The sequence below is a fragment of the Pteropus medius genome, unplaced genomic scaffold (assembly GCF_902729225.1).
Source record: "Pteropus medius unplaced genomic scaffold, Ma_sr-lr_union100, whole genome shotgun sequence".
Lineage (NCBI taxonomy): Eukaryota > Metazoa > Chordata > Mammalia > Chiroptera > Pteropodidae > Pteropus > Pteropus medius.
Window position 1 is genome coordinate 1 of NW_024351540.1, and position 13,696 is coordinate 13,696.

Below are 13,696 nucleotides of genomic sequence, written 5' to 3' on the forward strand. Positions count from 1 at the left end.
CGTCTTCCTAGGTGGTCTCCCATCCAAGTACTAACCAGGCCCGACCCTGCTTAGCTTCCGAGATCAGAAGAGATCGGGCATGTTCAGGGTGGCATGGCCATAGACTCTGCTTCTTGATAGACTGTGCCAGTGTCTCAAACGAAGCCAGACAAGATGGCCTTACGAGACAATGCTGGACCCATCCCGAGCTGTGACCACCAGCCCTCTTGGTCACCACACCAACAGTTAGGGCCAAAATCTCAGCATAACCGGAAGAACTTGTCGGGTTGCCTAAAAGGAGGAGAGGGACGATGGCACAAAGGAATTACAGAACCTGGCTCTCGTGCCCAACAAGGAACAGGAACGTATTCCTGAGAGCTAGGATTCTGGAAATGCTAAGGGTAAGAAACATAAACCTAAATAAGAGAGAGTTTTCAATAAGGGACAAACTCCTATCACACAGAATTTAACTCCTTGGCCATTGGTCTTCCTCCCTGGTTCCTGGGAGGTAATGTCTAAAACTTTCGGAATTTTCTCAAGATAGCAGGGTCTCTATTATGCATGAACCTCTTTCATTATGCCTGAGTTCATACTAACAAGATGGAGAGGGGGCTGGTCACCAGAGAGACTAACCAAGTGACAAGGAGGCTGGGGCTCTGAGTCAGCCTGACTTCCACGGAGGGTAGGGGAGCTGCCGGTTGGCTTCCATGGCATGGCCAAGAATGAAAAAATTGTGCCCACGCGATGTAACCCAGTAAACAATCTGGACTCTGGGGATGGGGTGGGAGTTCTGGGTGGCGAATACGTTGGTGTGCCAGGAGGGGCTGCGTCCTCACTCCCCAGGGAGAAGGCGACAGAGCTCGGCACTTGGAACCCTCCCCGACCGGGCCCTACACATCTCACCCTTTGGCTGGCTCCAAGTTGTATCCTTTGAAATCCATCAGAAAGATGAATCAGTAAGATTGCATTGACGTGGGAGCAAAAACAGTCTACATTTATGGCCTGGCCCCACTGCAGTCCCAAGAACTATCGAGACATTCTGCAGAACATCACATTGATCCATTACATTGATGACAACGTAATCGTCAGACCTAATGAACAAGGAGTAGCAGGTATTCTGAATGCCTAGTAAGACGTGTGTGCTCCAAAGGCTCGAAGTGGATGCCTGCTAATATCGATGACTGATAACAATGACATCCACTGATGGCAATGACGCCAGTGACAGCCTCAGATCTAATAATCATCAGTTGAGAAAGAAGTCGGAGAGTTTGGTGGCCCTGAGCACTATCCACATCTGTGACCGTTCAGAAATCTGCTGTATCTATTATGTTTTTAGGGCTCCAGTAGTCGGGGCATGTTGGCCATAACCTCCAAAAGAGAAGCACATTATCGCACTATGAATCTCCTCTAACCCATGTTGGAGGAATGAAATATACCCTATGGTGCCTCTAGCAGGACCTAATAAGAGAGGAAAAGAGCAGACTCCTGGGGTTCTGGAGCAAGGCCATTCCTCTGCAACAACAGAGAAACAGCTCCTGACATGCTTTTAGGCCCTGGGAGAGAGAGTGTGTCTGAACGTGGGACATAAAGTGACCTGGTAGCCAGAACTTCTCATCATGATCTAGGTTCTATCAGATGCACCAAATCATTAGGTCAGGCAGGCCCAGCACACCTATCACAAAACAAAAGTGATACATATAGAATCGGGCATGGATCCTCTCAGCTCACACCTATGGGCTCATGAGTAGGTCTCTACGACCAACTCCGCTGGTTAATTTTATGTATTAACTTGACTGGGCTACTGGGTACCTAGATATTTAGTTCGACATTTTTCTGGGTGATCTATCTATCTATCATCTATCTACATGTCATCTATTTACCTATCTATCATCTGGCTATCTATCTATCTTCTATCTATTGGTTTTTTTTCCTCAGGAGAACCCTGACTAATACACCACCCAACAAAGCAGAAAAAGCCCTGAGTTGTTTGCAGGTAGAGCTCCAATAACTGCTTTAAGCCAACATGAACAGAGGGCACACTGCAGTCACACCCATGAGCAGCCTTGATAAACAGGCAGCGGTGAGGGGAAATGGTGAGCCCCTTCCAGTGCTTGCACAATGGGCTCACGAATAGGATAGAGGTGGGTGCTAAGCACAGGCCCCACGGCATGAGTTCCCTCTCGCCAAGCTAGTAGAGCCACTGTCACCACGGAATGCCCAGTCCCACAGCAACAAAGACCGACACTGAGCCAGCAATATGGCACCAGACTTCAAGGAGATCAAACAGCCACTTGGTGCCAAGACCAGTGTGGGACCCTGACCAACATCCCCTTGGACCAAGAATTTACTTTATAGGGAAGGAAAAAGTGGCGACCACACAACTGTGGGACCCACTGGTCCTACCACATACACGTTGCCTGCAGCTGCCAGTCGGACAGAGCAGTAAAATGGCCCCCAAATTGCAGTTGAGGCGCCATCTTGGAGATGACCTCCCCTGAGGACGGAACTGTATCCTTCAAGATGACGTATACACTTGAAGTCAGTGGCCATCCTGGGGTGCCGGGTCCAAAAAAGAGAGAACACATGAGCCTAGGAACCAGGGATAGAAATAGGAATGTCCCCTGTCATTCACTTTCATTTCCAGCGACCACTCGGAAAATTGGTGCTTCTCATCCACAGCTTTTAGGTCTGTGGGTCTAGAAGGCCTAGAGCCCAGGGAGAAAGTGTTTGCACCAGGGGACACTGCAAGAATCTGATTAAACTTGATGCTGTGGCTGCTGCCCTGTCTCTGAGGGCGCCTCATGCCAAGAGACCAGCAGGCAAGTGAAGAAATGACCCTCATGGCACGAGTCATTGTCTTCAATCAGCAGGCGGGAGGGCTGCTGTTACATGATGCTGGGCTCTAGAATATTCTTGGCACCCAAGTGACCCAGTGGACACCTCTTAGCGTTCCATCACCCAGTTTTAATCAGGCGGGCACAGCAAGTCCTCCGTGGCCTGAGAAGGGTGTGATAGGCAGAGGTTCCCCTCTGCATGGGTGCCCCTCTCTCACGGCCTGTGACTCCATGCGCTGGGCCACCCCACGTGTGGATGGCCTCATTCTCCTGCTCAGACTCCCATGCCCTACACCAAGGACCTACATGGGGGGCTCTCCTCCTTCTGCTTGGGCTCTGACACACAAGGCTGCTCTCCTCAACATACACATGGACTTGCTGTACTCACCTAATTAAAACTGGGTGACAGAGTTCTCATCACTTTGTTCACGAGCCCATTGGCCAATGACGGCTGGGGAAGAGGATGCTCCGCAGAACGGGTCGTCCTCCCCACTCGATTATTAAAATCCATCTCTGCCGATCACCCTCTGGTGAACATTCACAGGAGACACAAAGATCTTTATGGTTTTCTGCCCATTCAGAGAAGTCTATCCAACTTTTCCCCAAATTTCCTTGTCACCAATTTTCCAATCTTGTTCCTTCCAAGGTCCTGCCCATCTAGCTAAACCATTGGCCAGAGCCCATGAACCGGTCTCTAATCACACATCTGGCCATTTCTCCTTCCAAAGGCAATGAACAACCAGGTGTCCTGCCAGAAAGGGGCTGCAGTGTTGCAGCTGTCCATCTGGGGTGATGCCTGCACCATACAAAACCGTCTGTCAGCCAGACCTGAGTCTCTCCTCCATGTCAACGGACTGTAGAGAAATCTCCATGAGCCCATAGGTGTGGCTGGGAGAGAAAAGGCAGTGTAGCAGGGGTGGTGACCATATATGCATTTGGGCCACTTCTTTATGGAACTTACTTGTGCCTTCAGGACCTCCTTGTATCAGGGTACAGACAGCAGCTGACCTTGGCCAATACCAGAGCCCCTGCCAATAGGCTCACGAACCAACACCTCCACTGGCCAGCTTCAGACCACACCAGAGGACCAGCTAACCACCTCCACAAAATGACACATCCGAGGGGCAGACAGAGTACGCACCAGAGCCCTGTTAAAGCAAACACTGCTCCGTAAGGTCAACCCCTGCACAGCAGCTCCTGTGCGTCTGTCATGGCCAATCTTCACAATCCATCAGACCGAGGGTCAGTCTCTCCCATTGACATGCAAGCAGCAACTAAGTCTCAACTACAACAGGAGGACACACACAACCTACACGAGGGACACACACCTGTGACCTGGGAGACTGCATCACTGGGTCCACCTGACACCTACTACAGAAAGACACTCTACTAAAACTGGGGGACACAGCAGCTCTACCTATTACATAGAAACAAACACAGGGAGGCAATCAAAATGGGAACACAAAGAAATATGTCCCAAAATGAAAGAACAGAACAAAGCTCCAGAAAAAGAACTCAACAGAATCTACGAGATTCTGCAATCTACGAGATGCAGAGTTCAAAAAACCGGTTAGAAGAATTCTCAATGATTTCAATGAGAACTTCAACAAAGAGATAGGAAACATAAAAATGGAGATACAAAAAAAAAAAAACCATCAGAAATGAAGAATACAATAACTGAAATGAAGACTACATTAGGGGGAATCGACAGATTAGATGAAGCAGAGGATCAAGTCAGCAATTTCGAAAATAAGGCAGCAGAAAACACCCAATCAGATCAGCAATAAGAAAAATAATTTTTAAGAAATAGCCATACAAGCCCAGGAAGCACAGAGGGTCCCAAACAAGATGAATTCAAAGAGGCCCACAAGTGGACACTTCGAAATTAAAACGTCAAAGATGAAAGACTAAGAGGCTCTTAAAAGCAGCAAGAGAAAAGCAGTTCGTTACCTCCAAGGGAGCTTTCATAGGACTGTCAGGTGATTTCTCAACAGAAAGTTTGCTGGCCAGACGCGATTACCACTATATATTCAAAGGGATGACCAGCAAGGACCTAAACCAAGATGACTCTATCCAGCAAAACTATCATTTAGAATCAAAGGACAGATAAAGAGCTTCCCAGACAAGAAAAAGCTAAAGGAGTTCATCCCTACCAAACCAGAACTGCAGGAAATGTTAAAGGGACTTCTTTAAGAAGAAAAAGAAAATGGTGTCTCCTCGGGCCACACGTCTTTCCCTGGCCTCCCTCCCCGCCACCCCCTCCCAGGGCTGCCATGATCAAGGATGCCTGTCTTCGCCTTTGCTCTAGCTCACCAGAGGTGCCATAGGACGGATTTCCCCTGCTCAGCCAATGGGCTCACCCGCCAAGTGGCTGAGTCACTCTACCTGCAGCCTCCCCGGCCCCACCCCACCACTCCGCCTGGGCCCGCCTCGCCCGCCCCGCCTCGCCGCCCCGCCCCGCCTCGCCCCGCCTCGCCCTGCCTGCCTCGCCCCACCCCGCAGAAAACGCCCCCGCCAGGCCACGCCTCCTTTCCTCTCCTCCCAAACTGGGCTTCTGGGACCCCCAAGGATAAAACACGTCTACAGAGCGGGGCTGGGGATGGCACTGTCCCTTCCCCACGAGCGCGGCGCCTCTGCGGGGAGAGCGGTCCCACCGGGCGCAGGCCCCGGGAACACGCCCGCCCGCCAGGGGCGCAGCCTCCCGCCTGGAGCTGCGATAGGAGGAGGCGGGTCGGACGCCTTTCCTCCTCTTTCCCGCCACATCTAAACTTAGGGACCCATCTCCGCTTCTACTGACGCGCCCCCGAGACCAGACATCTCCAAGGAGGGCGCGCACAGCTTCTGCGGGGCGGCGGGCGGCCCAGGGGCAGAGACCCCGCGTGCGGGCTCCCACGACCCCTTTGGCCAGCTGCCGGCCAGCAGTGCTGGCCTCTCGGTCGGAGGGCCCCGCGGGAGGGCCGGGAGGGGAGCCGCCAGGGTGGGGAAGGACCCACCCGGAGCCGCCTTCCCGCGCCTTTCCTGCTGCGCCGCCGGAGCCTGGAAAGGATGAGCGCTCCTCGGGGCTTTCCTGCCAGCAGAGGAAGGAAAGCCCCGAGGAGCGCTCATCCTGTCACTTTCTCTTTTCCCTCTACAACGTTCGCCTGGCGCCTGCCAAGTAATTGTTTTTCTCCCAAATTTACGCCTGAAGAAATAGTAGGAGTCTCGCCCAAGGCGACAGCGAACCAGAAGAGACCCAGAATCTTGTCAGTCCCAGAAAACTTCATACCACGCTTACGATGGCTCTCCCCTCAGGCGACCACGTGCCTCCCTTTCGCAGTCCCCTCAAAACGCTGTTAAGGTGTAAAGCTTAGCGATCTGACAGCATGATAGGAAGGAAAGAAAAAAGTGGCTTGCTGAACATAAGCGGAACTGGTGACCTGAAGGAGTGAATTTGATAATCAAAATATACTGAACACCAGAGATGTCGATTACCGTTTGTACGATTAATCTGGGAGTAATGGATGCCCCGCACTGGACTAACTAGGAAATTACTCGAAAACAAGACATGCAATTAGAAATGTGTCTTGGTCGATGCCCTCGACTGTGATGTGAACAGCTGCAATCATAGTAAAGGAGAAATCCCAAACGCTTCCCGTACTTCTTTGCGTGGAAACCAACACGGTGACCTCTGCTGTACTCCAAGTACCTGGTCAGTGCCCAGTGAGACCTAACAGAACATGGGCTCACCTGTCAGGTGCACAGGTTCTGATTCCACTCTGCAACAAGATACCAGGTCCCTCTGAGCATAGGTTTCCTCCAGAAAAGATATAATAAGGCACTCGTTTCAAGGGTTGTTTCAAAGATTACACTTGCATACAGAGGTCCTCTCTTGCAGAGCAAGTGCTCAGTGCTAGCTCTTTACTCTTTCGCCCGTCACTGTTGCTAGTTTCTACCCATAGAAATGAAGAAGTGATTTTAAGGACCCTGGATAAAAGAGAAGGCTGAATTATAAAATAACAATAATAAAAGAAAAACATAAAAGATAAATATATGAATAATAAAAGGTCGATGACTGCATCTCTATCAACAATTACTTTAAAAATAAATAAATGTTTCCATCAAAAGGCTTAGGGTGGCTGAATGGATAAGAAAACAAGACCCTTACATATGCTGCCTACGAGTGACTCACTTGGGAGTGAAAGACACATATAGACTTTTTGGGAAAAGATATTTTATGAAAACAGATACAAAAAAAATCAACTGGGTAGAAATACTTATACCAGACAAAATGGACTTTAAAACAAAGGCTATAACAAGGGATAAAGAAAGACCCAGTCGTCCCACTTCTGGGTATTTATCCAAAGAAACCCAAAGCACTATTTTAAAGGGACATGTGCAACCATATGTTCATTGCAGCATTATTTACAACAGCCAAGACACAGAGGCAACCTGGGTGTCCATCAATGCATGAATAGGTAAAGAAGATGTGGTGCATATATAAAATAGAATGTTACTCAGCCATAAAATAAAGGATGAAATTTTGACATCCGTCACAACATGGATGGACCTCGACGGCATTGTGCTGAGTGGAGTAAGTCAGACAGACAAAGGCAAATGCCATGTGATTTCACTTACATGTGGGATCTGAAGAACAAAATAAATGAACAAACGACAGAAACGAACTCATAGATACAAAGAACATTTTGATGGTTGCTAGGTGGGACCAGGGTTGGGGGGTTGGGTGAAAAAGAGGAAAGGATTAACAAGTATAAATTACTAGTTACACAGTAGCCATGGGCGTGAAAAGTACAGCATATGAAATATAGTCAGTAGTACTGTAATAACTATGCAGGGTGTCAGATGGGTACCCAGGTTATCAGGGTGGTCACTTTGTAAGAAATATAAATGTCTAAGTACTATATTGTGCACCTGAAACTAATATAATAGTGTATGTTGACTATAACTAAAAATACAAAAATTCTTTTTAAGAAGTTAAGAAAGCCAAGGGTGTTTCACATGGGGAGGGTGTAGGACTGAGGACTCAATATTTGGACTTTGGAAATTGGGTTTTGGTTCCGTTGACCCTATCTGGCACAAGGGGCTCTCTCTGGCATTGAAAGGATGGAAGAAATAAAACTTATCTATGCTTTACATCATTACAACCTGAAAATATTTCCAAAGTACAGCAACAGGCCGGCTTCACACTACCACATAAAACTTTTACTCAAGTGGCAGTGAAACTTCATATCTGTAGCCTCTGTGGCCCTGTGTCCTTGTGCAAGGTCTCAGGTCCTCAATGAAGAATTTACGGGCAGGTAGTCTAAGGACCATGGAGTTAGATCTGGAGGGCTGTGGCACCCTCTGAATGTCGTGCCGAAAGGACAGGCTGGTGACTGACTGATTGGGATGTAACCTGTGTGCTCAAAAACTGAGGTGCCGTGAGTGAGAAAGAATCCACTGCCAAACCTCACAGATATTGCTCCCGTCAGAAAAAAAAAAGTCTTCCTGAACCACATATCCTTCCATTTCTTACAGGAAATTCAGCTCCATTATAATCTCGTGGGACCAGCATCGTCTATGCGTTCCATCGTGAGTCGAAATGTCATTATGGGGCGTGTGACTGTATTTCTTTTTCATTATTATTTATTGCCATGTAACAAACCCCCAAACTTAGTGGAATACAGTGCTCACACATCCCGTGAGTGGAGATTTTGACAGAGCACGGCTAAGATGGTTTGTCTCTGCTCCACGGTGTTTGAGAACTCAGCTGGGATGAAGTGAGTGGATGGGGCTGGAACTGCTGGAACAGCTGAGGACCCCACCTCTGAGATGGAATCGTCACCCACGTACCTGGGACCTTGATGAGAATGGTTGGAAGGCTGGCCTCAGCTGGGACTGTCGTCCTGAATCCCTGCACATACATGGTGGCTGGATTTCTTACCTGGTATTGCATGTCCTCTATGACCCAGCCTCGGAAGTAACATTGTGTCACTTTCCCCATAGGCTATTAGTTTTAGGAGTCACAAGCCCACCCAGATTCAAGGACACAGCACATAGACTCCACCTGTCAATGGGAGGAGTAGCAAAGAAATGCCACCATATTTTAAAACCGCCAACCATCACACTGCTGATGGGCATTCGGATCATTTCTAGTTTGGGGCTATTAAGATAAGTCTGTTGTGAATATTCTAGTGCATCTTTTTGTGAATACGTGTACATCTTTCTCTTCAGTATATATCCAGGAACGGGACCGCAGGGTCATAGGATGTGTATGTGGTCAGTTTAGAAGATTCTTCCAGAAGGTTTTCTAAAGCAGTTGTACCAGTTTACACTCTCACCAATTGTGTGACAATTCCAGCTGCCTCACAATCTTGTCAGGTCTGGTATTGCTTGTATTTTTTGTTCAAGGTTAAATTATATTTTACCACAAAAAAAGCAACAATGCTTCTGTGTCTTTTCCCTGCCTGTATTCGTTTCCTGTGGCTGCTACAACAAACCGCCACAAATGAATGGCTTAAGACAACACTGATTTCTTCCCTTGCAGTTTTGGGTGTCAGAAGTCTAAAATCACAGTGTTAACAGGGCTGTGTTCCTTCTGGAGGCTTCAGGGGAGGAACTGTTTCCTAACCTTCTCCACCTTCTCGAGGCCACCGCCTTCCTTGACTTGTGATTTCACTTACATGTGGGATCTAAAGAACAAAATAAATGAACAAACGACAGAAACGAACTCATAGATACAAAGAACATTTTGATGGTTGCTAGGTGGGACCAGGGTTGGGGGGATTGGCCCCATATCGCAACACTCTGTCATCACCTCCTGTCTTCCATGGTCGTGTCTCCCTCTGTCTCTCTTATAAGGACACTTGTGATTCCATTTAGGGCTCACCTGGATAATCCACCGTGACCTCCGCACCTCAATGTTTTTAATTTAATCACAGCTGCAAAGTCCTCTTTGTAGGAATTACAACGCGGTTATCTTTGGAGATCATTATTTAGCCTGCCACACTGCCTGTCTCCTGCTCGCCGGAATTTGCAGTTTCTCCCCGCCATAGTGGTCCCCTGTGTGGGAACTGCATGTCTCAATGTCCTCTATAACAGCGGTTGCCAACCTTTTTGGCAGCACAGACGGGTGCTCCTATGAGAATCTAATGCCGGATGGATGATCTGAGGTGGAGCCGAGGCGGCGATGCTAGCGCTGGGGAGCTGCTGCAAATACAGGTCTGCGGCCCTGGGGTTGGGGACTCCTGCTCTATAAGACCCTATTTCTTCGAAGTGCCTCAAAGTTGGGTCCCAACTCTCCTCTGCCCAGTCTCTCCCACAGCTGGTGGGGCCACGGCAGCCTGTGCTGTCGCCATCTGGTGGAAGTAGGGCGCCACAGCAGGTATGTGTCCAGTGGAAATATAATACAAGCCAGGAAAGTAATTTAAAATTTTTCTAATATCTATAATAAAAAAAAAGGTGAAAACAATTTCACTACTATATTTTATTTAACCTAATAAAATAGGTTAAATAAAACATTGGCATTACAACATGTAATCAACAAAAAAAAATGAATTTTTACGTTTCTTTTTCATACTAAGTCTTTGAAATCTGGTGTGTATTTCACACTTACAACACTTCTCAATTCAGATCAGCCACATTTTGCGTGCTCAGCAGTCACACGTGGCGAGTGGCTACCGTATTAAACAGCACAACTTTAGTGGAAGACGGGGAGAGGGTGTGGGATCTGAGATGGGATGGAGCCTGGGGCAGGGGACGAAAGGAGGGGCTGACCTGCCTTCGAGGGCAGGCCCTGGCTGTCCAGACACGGCCTTGGTCCCACCACAGTGCCAGATTCCATGGTGCACATCAGAGACCCGGTTGGAGCCCCACAACCGCCGGGTGACCTTGGGGAGCCACAGGCCTCGGGGAAGCTCATTGTAACGGTCTGTAAGATGACGCCCTCCTGAGGGCTGCATGCACTGGGGCGTTTAAAAACCCCTGCTGAGTCTCTGCACAGTTCATGCTTGGCGAGAGTCAGCTACTGTGATTACTATCTTTTTTGTTTGTCTTACCTTGTTTTCTCAGAATCTCCTGCTTTTGAACAATGCCTAGCACAGAGCAAGCACCCAGTAGAGTTTGAGGAATGAATGACAGGTAGAGCCCTGGGGCAGAGAGCCGCGGGCCCCCAGCCATGTACCCCATGCCTGGCTGTCACTTTGAGCTGTGTCTACGCACCTGGCACTATGCTGATCACTGCCAGTGAGTTATTGTTGAGTCTTCACTCAGCCTGAGTGGTAGGTACCATAATGATCCCTACTTACCCATGAAGAAACCCAGGCTCGGAGAGATGGTCACTTACCTAAGGTCGTAGAGCCCATAGAGACCTGGTCATCATCCCCTTGACCTCTGACTCACAGGGATCTAGGTGCCCACGTCTACAATTTCTGACCCACTGGAACCAAGTCACCCAGTTTCTGACCCTTGACCCATAGGGACCTGAGGGCATAGTCTCCTGACCTGTGACCCATGGAGACGTAGGTACCCAGACTCCCGACCTCTGGGGAACAAGGCCTCCAAAACCTGGCTACGACCTAAACAATCTCAAATGTCTGGTGAGGTCTGGACCAGAGGTTTGTATATTTTCTCAGACTGAGGTAGTGTCAGAATTGAGGGACCAAGGACTCCGGGTGTCTGGTGCAGGGGACCGGCAGAGGCCCACCACCCCCTAAACACACATCCTGTGCTGAAACAGATGTGCCACCTCTCAGACTCCGTGACTCTGCTCCCATGGGCAACAGGAGACGCCTTCCGTTAGCATGTCCACAGGTGTGTGTACAGGAGATGGGCCTTGACACACCTCCCACACATGCAGTCAAGTTGCAACAGAACCACACATGTGATCATGCCCCGAACCTGTACCTGGCCCGTGTCCCCTTCCTCCAGTCCCCAGACAACACCACTCCCCACCGCAGCCCAGCCCACAAATCTACGGTGCCCATCTCTTGCTTGGTCTCCTAAGCCTCCCTCCCCACCTGGCCCTCCTCCCCTCCCCACAGGCCCGCCCTGGTCCAGCCCCATCCTGCCCATTTGGGTTGTCTACTCACTAACACTTTATTTTTTTGAGATATAATTCACACACCATAAAAGTCACTCTTTTAAAGTGCACAATTCAGTGGTTTATCATCTATTAAAACATCTCCACTATCTAATTCCAGAACATTTTCATCACCTCAAAGATAACACCTCCTACCCATTAAGCAATCATTTCCCACCCCCCTGCCCCGCAACCCCAGCAACCACTAACCTACTTTCTCTACGGATTTACCTGCTTTGAACATTTCATATAAATGGCATCTCAGCATAGTTTCAAAGTCCATCCATAATGGAGCGTGGATCAGGACTCTATTCCTTTTTACGACTGAATAACGTATCAGTGCATGGATACGCAACAGGTGTGGACATTAGGGTTGCTTCTGTGATTTGGCTAGCGTGCACACTGCTGTCAAAGCAAGCACGTCCATTTTCGCTTCTCTTGGGTGCAGACGTAGGAGTAGAAATGCTGGATTACATGGTAACTTTAGCTTTAACTTTATGAGAAACTGCCAGACGGCAGCAGCCCCATTTTACATTGTTTCTCCGCCATCTTCACGAACTCTTGTTATTTTCCATTTTTCGGATCATAGTGGGGATGAAGTGGTATCTCATTGTGGTTTTTTTTTCTTTTAATTTAGATCAGCCAATCTGGTGTGTTTGGATTTTATTGGGGATGGAAGTGGCTATTGTAAAGAACAGTTCTTAATATTCGTTTTTAATTTTTAATTTTTATTTTTTATTTTTTAATTATTTATTTCTTTATCATTGTGTTTTGATTTGCATCTTCCTGGTGGTGAATGATGTCGAACAGCTTTGCGAGTACTTATTGGCCATTTGTGTATCTCCTTTGGAGAAATTTCTATTTGCCTGCTTTGGTCATTTTTTTAAATTAGACTGTCTTTTTACTGCTGTATGAGTTGTTATATATTCTGACACGATATACATGATGACCTTCGTCAGATATATTTTGATAAATATTTTCCCCACTCCGTGGGCTCTTTTCACTTTCGATAGTACATTTTGATGCACAAAAGCGCTTAATTTTGATGAGTTCCAATTTATCTACTTTTTCCTTTCGTTGCTTGTAGCCAGCCACCACTGTAGACCCCTCTGATCCATCCTCCACACAGCAGCCAGACGGAGCTTTCTGAGCTTAACTCGTGTCCTCTCCTGCTCAAAGCAGTGCCATCTCTGTGATTTAGAACAATGCTTCTCAAACCGAATATGCAAAGGAAGCACCTTAGAATCTTGCTAAACGCAGACTCCGATTTGGTAGATCCAGGACGGGACCTGAGAATCAGCAGCCTGGCCACTCTGCCAGGCGATGATGCTATGACAGTTTGTGTTTTCCCAACATGACCACAGCAGTACTTCCTGCTCCACATGCTTCCAGAACCTTGCACTCCCCCATAAAGAGGTGGAGCCCATTTCCCCGTGACTTGAACCCGGGCAGGATTTTGCGATTGCCTTAATGAATGGAATGTGACAAGAGCGACTGCATGACTTCTGAGGCTAAGTCAGACGAGGTGATGTGGTTCCTGCCCGGCTCTTCTTTGAGACACTTGCCTTTGGAACCCACCCTCCACACTGCGTGAAAGCCCAATCTAGCCCACACGGGGAGAGGACATGGAGAGGAACAGAGGCCCCCAGCCAAGAGCCGGCATCAACTGCCGGACGTGTGAGCGAATGTCCCTTTGGATGATTCTGCAGTAGCTCATCGTGGAGCAAAGATGAGCCATTGCTGCAGATTGCAGATTCCTGAGCAAAACACATGCTGTCATTGTTTTAAAACAACAGAGTTTGGAGGCTGTTTGTTATGCATCAGCAGA

At 48.3% G+C, this 13,696-nt stretch overlaps 1 pseudogene; it reads right to left on the reverse strand.

The window, feature by feature from the left end:
• LOC120586608 (uncharacterized) lies at nt 1-105 on the reverse strand (annotated as a pseudogene).
• Nucleotides 106-13,696: the final 13,591 nt, after the last annotated feature.